Here is a 10,195-nt window from a genome sequence, read left to right as displayed (position 1 = left end):
AGTGGGATGGTCCTTAACACCCAGGTACATTGGCCCATATGAGATTGAACGCATTATTAATCCCTGTATGGTGAAGCTTAAACTTCCCCCTGCTTTGAATGTCAACCCTAAGGCTGGCTTCTACTCTGCAGCAGGCAAGGCCAGAGGTGTAAAGTAACGTATTGCATTTACTCACGTTACTGTAATTGAGTAGTTTTTTTCTGTACTTTGTTATTATTTGACTAGTTTTTGAAAGGGGTAATTTTACTTTTACTTAGGTAGATTTTGACTGAAGTATTGTACTTCGCTACATTGGGAATTGCATCTGTTACTGAGTAAAAAACAATACCTAGCCTGTGTCTCAGTCAATATGGATCTGCTGAACTCCTTTCAGAATATCAAAAAACTATCCCTGAAACTCAATACTGGCCTACCTGCCTCGGCTGCCTGCGACTGACTCTTCAGCTGTGCTGGATTGCTGTTAACTAAAAGTACATTTTAAATTAACTACTTTTTACTTTTACTTGAGTAGATTTTTAGATGGGCACTTTTACTTGTACTTAAGTAAAATTTCATCAAAGTAAAGGTACTTTTACTTGAGTTAATATTTCTGTACTTTTTTTACCTCCGGGCATGGCACACCTGCTCTGACTCATTCATCAACCTCCCCCTTACAAGCCTGTTCTTGACTCCACTACTCTGCCATTTAATTACGTCTTGTTCGGTAGTGCGTTTCCTGATTATCTCTCGTGTTCTTGTTTTGTTTTAAGTTACTAACTCGTGTTTTTCCTCCGTTTTGCCTCCTGTGTGCCTTTTCAGAGCAGATTAGGTATTTGTTTTACCTGTATCTTATGCAAGCTGCATCCCATGCACCAAAAAGTACCAAAAGTTGAGGAGAACATGTTTAAAAATGTACGTCAGAATGGAGTGCAAAGCATAGTTGTGCGTGAGTTTAAGCCAGTGGACGAAGAGGAAGTGAAGCGGATCTTCTATGAGGGGCTGATGGAGATGATACCAGACACTGCATTCAGAGGCTTGAGACATCACCCTGAGAGTCTCTTGCTCTATGCTGCTATTACAGGTAACTTTCTTTACATGTTTCTGTGATCGCTTCTGCAGCTTTGAAAAATGTATAACGCGATGTGGCTCAGGAGGTCGGCAGTTCGATCTCAGTCTCCCCCATTCTGCGGGCCAAAGTGCCCTAAGACAAGACATTGAACCTCAAATGGCCCATGACGGCTGTGCTGGTGGTGTGTGGGTGATATGTGCTAGAGAAAGTGCTGCACATACACTAGATGCACTTTGTGAATGTGAATGGGTGAATGGGTGAATGACAGAACTAAACTGTAAAACGCTTTGAGTGGTCATTAAGACTAGAAAAAGCTTCTATATAAATATACATAGACCATTTACCATATAACTGCAAGAATAGAGATCAGGAGCCCCGAGCCCCAGTGCACAGTGCCCTGTCAACTCAGAAGCCAAACTGTGCAGATGTACACAGGTTTTACTCAAAACAAGCAAATTTGATTGCCAGTGCAGTAAATTATTTTCATTTGTTAAGATGTTTTAAAAGCTGTCAGTTTGTTCACTGTCATTTTAGTCCAGAAATCTTGAAATAAGATCAGGAATATTGGTTTAAAGAGATCTAGTTAAACCTAAAAAATGCAAAAATAAGTCTGAATTCAGAACTCTAAAATTGCAAATAAGTCAGTATTGTACAATAATATACAATGGCTCTATTTCAAATTTTTGTGGCCATCTGGTATTGACCTAGCATCTATATGAAAGACCAACTATATGAAAGATCAGCGGTCTGTGCTTTTCATTTTAAGACACATCTTAATAATCGAGTGTGAAAGATCGATTGCAGTATTACAGATTTAATTGCATGCACTGTTTAGTTGAAATGTGTTGTTGCCCTCAGCTTTGTGCTTGTTTGAGTGGGTTGTTTTAATGTTCACACTCCATATCTCTCCTCTACCAGTTCTGTGTTTTGTCATCACCATGTGTTGGTGGGGGATAGCGCTAGTTCCAGCTGTTGTGCTGGGTTGTCGCTACTTCTACAGCATGCGTGTGATCCATGGTTACCTGAAACAGGCCATGAGCAGAGACAGGGGCGTCGTTAGGCCTGTTTTAGGGGGGCTGAAGCCCCCCTAAAATGTTCTTCAGCCCCCCCAAATAATTTTTGGGATTTAAAAAAAAAAAAAAAATTTAAATTTTTTTTTTTAAATTAAACTATTGCTTTACACATGGACAAGCAGTGTTCGAATTACGTGGGAGCCAGAGGGGGCTGAGCTCCCAGAGAGAGAGGACTAGCTCCCATGAAAGCAACAAAGTCAAAAATCTGAGGGGGTCTCTCATATCTGAAGTAGGGGTGCAACGATTAGTCAACGTCGTCTACAAAAATCGATGATAAAATAGTCTAATTTACTCGTCAATGAATCGTTGGTTACGTCATAGTGCGTGTTTCTCGTGCCGTGCAGCTGAACTAAAAGTCGTTTTACCGGATTGCTGATGGAAGTAGCTGAGGAGTGAGTCATCTCACTACCTTCCTATCTCTGAAAGCCGCGCATGTGCAATAGCCGCGCATGTGCAATAGCGACAGAACATGGTCCATCGCCTACCAGGAAGTCAAAAGTTCGGGAAAACTTCACTCTTAACAGCCCGAAAAAAAAACTACCTGCAGTATTTGTTGCGGCGGACCTGCTCTCCATGGAAGCAGGACACGCACATTTGAGGAGGAGTCACGTGTGACTTCGTAACGGAGACGATGCGGACTCGCCTCTGTCAGATGTTATATATACACTTATATACCTGTGCGCAGGATTCTAGAATCCATTGCAAAAATATGGTTTAAACTTTTTTTTAAGGAGTTTAAAAGCGAAATGTTATCCTATTGCCTGACAAACGTCTTTTTTTTATCACAATTATTTAGTCCGAAGAAGACTGTAGTTTGGTTTGTGGATGTTTATATTGCTGTTATTTTCCCTGTCATTTTTGTTAACAGGAAAAATGGATTCTTGATTTTATATTAATATTTTTTTATTAGCACTTTGCCTGTCCTTGGTTTTAAATGGAAAAAGGCTTGATTTTTCTTTTATTAAAGTTAATTAAAGTTTATTAAAAGACATTTTTTATTAATGAAGTATTGACCTTTATTGTCTTTATTTTCAGTCATCACATGCTTTGAACAACCTCAAGCAAAATTTAAAAGCTGTTTGCTAAATAAGAGCAATTGATAATTTGTTTCATTCATAATCCGATAAGTCGATTAATCGTTTCAATAATCGGTGACTAATCGACTATCAGAATAGTCGTTAGTTGCAGCCCTGATCTGAAGGTGTTTGCCATATATGACATTGTAATTTAATGTTAAAAAACGCTCATTATCCATCCCTGTGTGGTCCCTTACCATTAAGACGTTAAATTAAAATAGGATACCATACCACGGGACATAGCCAGACCGTAGCCTACCTGACGCCCATGAACGCAGCATGACTGCACTTCACCACCACACCACTAGGCTGGAGCAAATTGCATAGTAGATACGAACAACTTGACAGGTCATAAAGTCAGAAGAGGTTGTGTGCTTTTAGCTTAACATGCTTTTGAGATAAATACATCTACATCTAAAAGAAACATCACGGTCAGTTATGCCACTGAAAAAAAGGCCACCGGCGCCGAATTCATATTCGGCCCTGACAAGTTTCGGGTTTACAGCCAAAAAAACAAAAAATAGTAGAATATTTAGGATCAGAAAATATGGGTTTCCTCTCCGATTTGGCAGTAATGAAATGAAATATATATGGACTATTACAATCAATAATATATTGAAATTAATTAAAATAAATCAATTTCTGTACAAAAATGTCTCTGTCTGTTGTGTGCGTGCGTCAAGTTGTATACAGCCTATGCCTACCGTCCGCAAAAGCGCTGCTCGCGCCTAGGCTATTTAATTGTATAGCCTTGGTAGGCTATGTGTGCGGTGCGCCAACTTTTTTATGAGATAGAGACCCCCTTAGAGACAAAAAGATAATTCGAACCCTGGGTGCAAGTTTATGTGGATAGACACTTGTGGGGTGAAGACTGCATTTTGATGATACAAAAACTAAACAGGAATGTTTGCATTTTGAGACACCTACAACATTAACTTACTGCTGTAACTGATAGTGAACCTATTGTTTTTTTCATTCCTGTTTCTGGAAAGAAACTCAACTTGGACATATTATGTGTCACTGAATCAGGAAATGGATGCTGCAGTGAAACTTGAAGAAATCAAAGGGAGGGCAATGAAAACTGCCCATTTAGCATATTTATGGCATCTGCATTTAGTTCTTTCTCAAAATCTTTTTATGTGCTTCATGTTGTGGAATTGTCAAATAGGTTCTTCTGCTGCTTTGTGTAGAGCTTTCATTACAAGTGAGAGTCATTCCTTTATTACCCATGATCTCAAAGAAAGTGTTTCTCCACATTACAATTCTTTGACTGTTACCATCTCTCCAAACACAGGTAAGGTTTATTTGTTTCTCTTATATTCTTGAAGTGTAATTTAATATTATCCTCTTTTGCACTTTTTCTAGAATCAAGACATGGAAATGTAAACTTACTTGAGGCCACAATAAAGAAAATAAATGAAGGGACACTGCTTTTATAGGAATTATACTGAACACTGAGCTATTTCAGAATCTAATGCAACTGTTTATTTTTTTTTACAAAGTCTCCATTGTGAAGATGACTGTCCAGTACCATGCTTCGACTGTGACAAACATGGACATTGAAGACAGTAAAATCGGCTATAAGCAGTTTCTCGGGGATGGCAGCAGCCCCCGCATTTCAGGTAACGATATAAGAGCCTTTATTATTGTCAAGATTATGATGTATACCACGAGAGAGTCAAATTGAATGTAGTTTCTTTTGCAATTTTAAAATCTTTTCAAACCTGTGCTAAATTTGCAATTCATTCATAATAATAAGTCAATACAGAGCTTTGCACACATTAAGAAGCATTTTGCTCAGGAGTCACTGTAAAACATAGAGTAAAGTGAAAATTGGAATTCAAATCTTGCTGATCACCAGAAACATATCAAACATATATATATATATATATATATATATATATATATATAAATATATTTAGGTATGGTTCTGTAACATGTATATATATATTTTTTTAATTTATTATATATCTTTCGTTGTATTTCGTTAATATTGGCAGTATTGCAAAAAACAGAGCAGCATTTATAGAATATGGCATTCATGAAATTAAGTGGTTTGATTTTTCTGATATTTAACCTCCAGGACTTACCACTCCTGTCTACGTATTTATTGATTTAATTTCTAAATCATTGGGTGTAAAAAATATAGATAATATAAAACATTTTGCCATGAGAAATGATTCAATCACCCAACTCAAGTTGTAGTCATTATTCTCCTGAAAGATCATTTGGTTTGTCTTTATGTTGGACAAATTATACAGTATTAAGATATTTATGTTTTATGTAATATTTTGTTTGTAGATAACTTAACAATAATAACATATGATGATGATGTCTATTTCTATAATAACATTTTACTAACAACGATTTTTGTTTACAAATATCGCTAGAAATGTATCTTCTGGACAGTATTTTGCAATCCTAGTCAGATTCAAACCAGATGAAACACAAAAACGCAAGTTCCCAAGATCACTTCATGAAATTCAAGTTTCTGTTTCCGCTCTCGCTCAGAGTTTGTGTTGAGGAACAGCTCCTACAGGGTTGCCACAGTTTGCCTCGGGCTCCTCTGTGTTCTCATGCTGGCCGGTATCATAGGTCAGAGCATCCACTGTGAGTACATGTCTTTGTGTGTGTTTAAAAAGTTGCCAAATTGTGTTGGTGAATCTATTGATTGACAACAATCTCTCTCCTCTCTGGCAGATCAAAAAGCCGAAAAACAACATCAAGACAATGTAAAAGTCATCGACAAAGAGAAAGAGAACCTGCAGGACAGCCTGAAGTCAGTGCAGAAAGATAAGCAGGATATTGAAGCAAAACAAATTCAGTTACAGAGAAATAACAATGTTTTATCTCAAAAGAGAGACCAAATAGAGAAAAATAACAATTTGCTGAGTGAAGAAAAGAACAAACTATGCTAAGCTCAGCCAAGGCCAGTTAGAGACCACTACCAGTGCTTTGAACAAAAACATTGAACAGCTGAGAGCCAGTAAAAGCCGGTTGGATACCAATTACAATGTCTTGTCTGCAGCCAAAGAGCTGTTACAAATACAATATGACACAGTGGTCAAACGTAAAGATGAGTTACAGGGCAGTCATGACTCGGTGACCAGGGAGAGGGACAATTTACATAACCAATTCAATAATGTCAACAGATCTAAAGAGAAACTGCAGATGAGTTACAATGAATTGATTAAAGACATAGAACATTTACAGGAGAGATACAAGGCATCTACTGGTGAAAAGGACACGCTAGCAAACACTAACCAAAGGCTAACGAGAGAAACAGACCATCTTCAGAAAACTTGCAAGTTTCTTAAAAAAGTAACAAACATATTGGGGTTTCATTACAATATGACGGCTTCGGGAAAAAAAGAGCTTGAAAGCAGCTTAAACTAGGGCTATGTTGTAGCACTAACGGGCCCGAGCACACGCGCGGTTTCAAGTCTGTTGCGGTCGGGGAAGAGAGAGCGTTCAATGACCAAGCGCTCGTCTGTGCGTTGCATGCATTTGCGCACTGGGGCAAGGATAAACGCTTCACTTCCTGTAGCCAGTAGGTGGCGCTGTGATTTCAAGTCATGGTGTATTTGCAGATGTCTTCAGGTCGCGACTCTTGTCTTACACGTCTAGTTTGAACTAGATTGAACCAAATACGCCTGAGATACAGAAGCTCGTGTTTTGATGGCGTGTAGTCAAACTTTGACGTCGATTTTTGTAGATGTAGGCCAATTGTAGTGCCTGGGCTGCTCTTTAGGGGGCGCTAGTAAGTTATTTTGCCACGCCCATTCCTTAAACCCATCTGTCAGTCTTCAGGGGGGGGGGCTGTTGATACACACATGTAGTTTGAGGGAGATGGACCCATGAACACGGAAGTTACAGCGATTTCGTGTGTCATGGCGAGTTGATGAACTTTGATGCCACGCCATTAATATGGCGTTTGACGAAAAGTCACAGTTATCTTATATCTTCATAATCAATGTCTTGAGACCCATTTGACACAGTTTGACATGGTTTCGAAAAGTGGATGAGAAGGAATACTTCCAAGTGTAAAACGTACCAAAAACAAGACATTTCCTGCTGTCACCAGGAGGCGCTGTAATTTTAAGTCACGATTTCTGTGTTGATGTCATCAGGTCGCAACTCTTGTCTTATGTGTCTAGTTTGGACTGAATCAGACCAAATATGTCCGAGATACAGACGCCCGTGTTTTGATGGCGTTTAATCAAACTTTGACGCCACGCCACGGTCACGCGCTCTGACGAAAAGTTGATCTTTTGATAACTTTAGTACTCCATTTTGTTCTGATTAGACTCATCTAAATTTTAATTTGATAGGATGAAAGCTCTAAGACAAGTACATTAAAGTAAAAATGTGAAATATGGCCAAAATGGCCACTGAATCCAAAATGGCGGGCTTCCTGTTGCGTTTTTCATAATGCACTGAGAGACTTTTTTGTGCATCTGGTCACGATACACATCCATCTTTTTTTTCGTGAGGAATGGTAAATGCTAAATGAGGGGCTTATCCGTAGGTGGCGCTGTTGAGCTATTTTGAGCCTATTTCCAAATACTTCAGAATACCTACATTTTCACACATTTCTACCTTATTTCAAACTTTAAAACATTTTTGAGCAGGGGAAAGCCCTCAAAAAGACCATTCACCAAGCTCATAATAATCCTTACAATTTCAATAGGGCCTCCCACCGGAGGTGCTCGGACCCTAATAATGTGACTGCAGAGAGAGAACTGCTGATGGTGAAAATCAGCAACCTGACTGCCGAGAGAGATTATCTCCAGGGCCTAGTTGACAAAATGAACAAGACAATGCAAGGTACGTAGAGAGAACTGTCCAAAAATCCTATATGTTAAGGTTTCATCTCAGCGCTTTACACTTTTGTCTCACTACTTGATTATTGTCGAATCAATATCTCACATGTACAGATAAGAAGTGTGTCGATGGATGGCAGAAGTTCGAGAGCAGCTGCTACTACACTTCTAATGGCAAGAAAACCTGGCAGAAAAGCAGAGAATACTGTCAAAGCAAAGGAGCTGACCTGGCAATCATCACAAGCCAAAATGAAATGGTGCGTTTTTCCGTGAGGATCATCGATCAACCAATCAAGTTTCACTTGTAAAGTCCTTATTCACAAATCTGTTTGCCTCATAGGATTTAACAACATGCGACATCGCTTCCCCTTAAAGGTTCAGCCTGTAGAATTTAGTGACATCTTCTGGGAAAGTTTCATGTTGCAGTTGAATAGCCCTCACCTCACCTTCCCCTTCCAAACAAGAAAGAGAACCTATGGTAGATATCAGTTAAAGTAAAAACTCAAAAGGTGTTTAGTTTGTCCAGTTTGGGCTACTGAAAAAATATGGCGGCCTCCATGGAGACGAAATACTCCAGATGTAAATATAAAGTAATGAAATAATAAAATTCTAGGGTAATGCACAACAAATCATACAATTAAGATGAAACACAGTAGTAAAACATCACTAGGATCATTTTACAGGCAATTTCTCTGAAAAAACGAGCCATTCAACAGGGAAAAAAAACACTATTCTTTTACACCATATATATGACAGAGATAAAGGGAACAGGAATGACAATTGTAACGATGAAGGGATTGTCATATTACATTGACAGTAAAATATAAATTGGCATATTGTATGTCTAAGCAATCTAGTTGTTATCATAATCCAGGATGTTGATCATCTGCACTGCCACGTGCTAAAATGTCACCATATTCATCTAAGAGTATTTTACATTGTTACAGCTCAACTAATTAACATTTTCATATCGGAGTATGTGAAAGGGTTTGCTCATAGAATGAATCCACAAAGAGAATATACCTCAGGAGTACCACAGTCCAAACACATTACACACAATTGTGGTTATCAGTTCCCTTAATGGGAATCCTTCATTTGATACTATAATACTATACTATACTATAGTACTATAGATACTATAATTATTGACACGTGACACTAGTTTCCACACAAGAGTACAGTATAATCTAAGTTTTTAGCTCTATATTTGATAGAAAATAACTTGTTTACTTATTTAGTTCCTTAATAAATTGTATTTGATCAGCTGATAGCAATGGAATAGGAGACAAACTTGGGGCTGCTCTGTATAACTTAATGTAAAATATTTAAGTCAGTTTTTCTAATATTGGTGCATCTTCATTTGTGGAAAACAAACAGACCTCAATAACTTTTAATTACACCATGCTTCCCACATAGAACTTCATCAATGGCTTGTTTGAAAATGACAAAGAAGTCTGGATTGGATTGGCTGATGAAGGAGTAGAGGACGAGTGGAAATGGGTGGACGGGACACCAATGACCTTAGCGTAAGAAAGTCAACGCACATCTCATTTTATATACGAAACAAAAAGTAAGTAATGTTTACTTCTTGTAGCCAATGACAGGGCAGCATTAATTCTTTTTGTGGCTGTCTCTCCTTGTTATTCAGGTTCTGGGGTGCAGGCCAGCCCAACAGCCATAAGGGGACGGACCAGGACTGTGTGGAGTTCTGGCACCGTGCGTCAGGGAAAGGAGAATGGAATGATGAGAACTGTACTTTAGAACAAAACTGGATCTGTGAAATGTAGTGTTTTTCCTGTATGGGCAGTTCTCTGGTTACAGTTGGCTACGTGCCTGACACTAATAACTATAATCTTGATAATCACTCTGTGTAGAGAGAATAAACATTGGGGACTGCTGTCGGTAAATTGTAAATAATTACAATATTAATCACAGTGACTAAATTTACATTGACACCTATATTCCAAATATTGAACTTATTCAGAATAAGACAATCATTTGATCATGGTGTTTTGATGAGTTGCGTTAAGAATATAAATACTGCGTCATACATCTGACTTTTCCGCAACCTTTTTGAAAATATCCCCATTGCAATATTTGCGCCCATCCATACCCCAACATAATATCCATTCCTCTTAAAATTTATAGCATACTACTTTCTCCCTCCATCTTCAT

The 10,195-nt window shown here is 38.3% G+C and overlaps 1 pseudogene; it reads left to right on the top strand.

The window, feature by feature from the left end:
• Positions 1-4,713: 4,713 nt before the first annotated feature.
• On the top strand, positions 4,714-9,807 carry LOC132996204 (CD209 antigen-like; annotated as a pseudogene).
• Positions 9,808-10,195: the final 388 nt, after the last annotated feature.

The sequence above is a fragment of the Limanda limanda genome, chromosome 2, assembly GCF_963576545.1.
Source record: "Limanda limanda chromosome 2, fLimLim1.1, whole genome shotgun sequence".
Taxonomy (NCBI): Eukaryota; Metazoa; Chordata; class Actinopteri; order Pleuronectiformes; family Pleuronectidae; genus Limanda; species Limanda limanda.
Note: the sequence above shows the minus strand (reverse complement) of the source record. Positions and strands in the feature narration are given on the sequence as shown.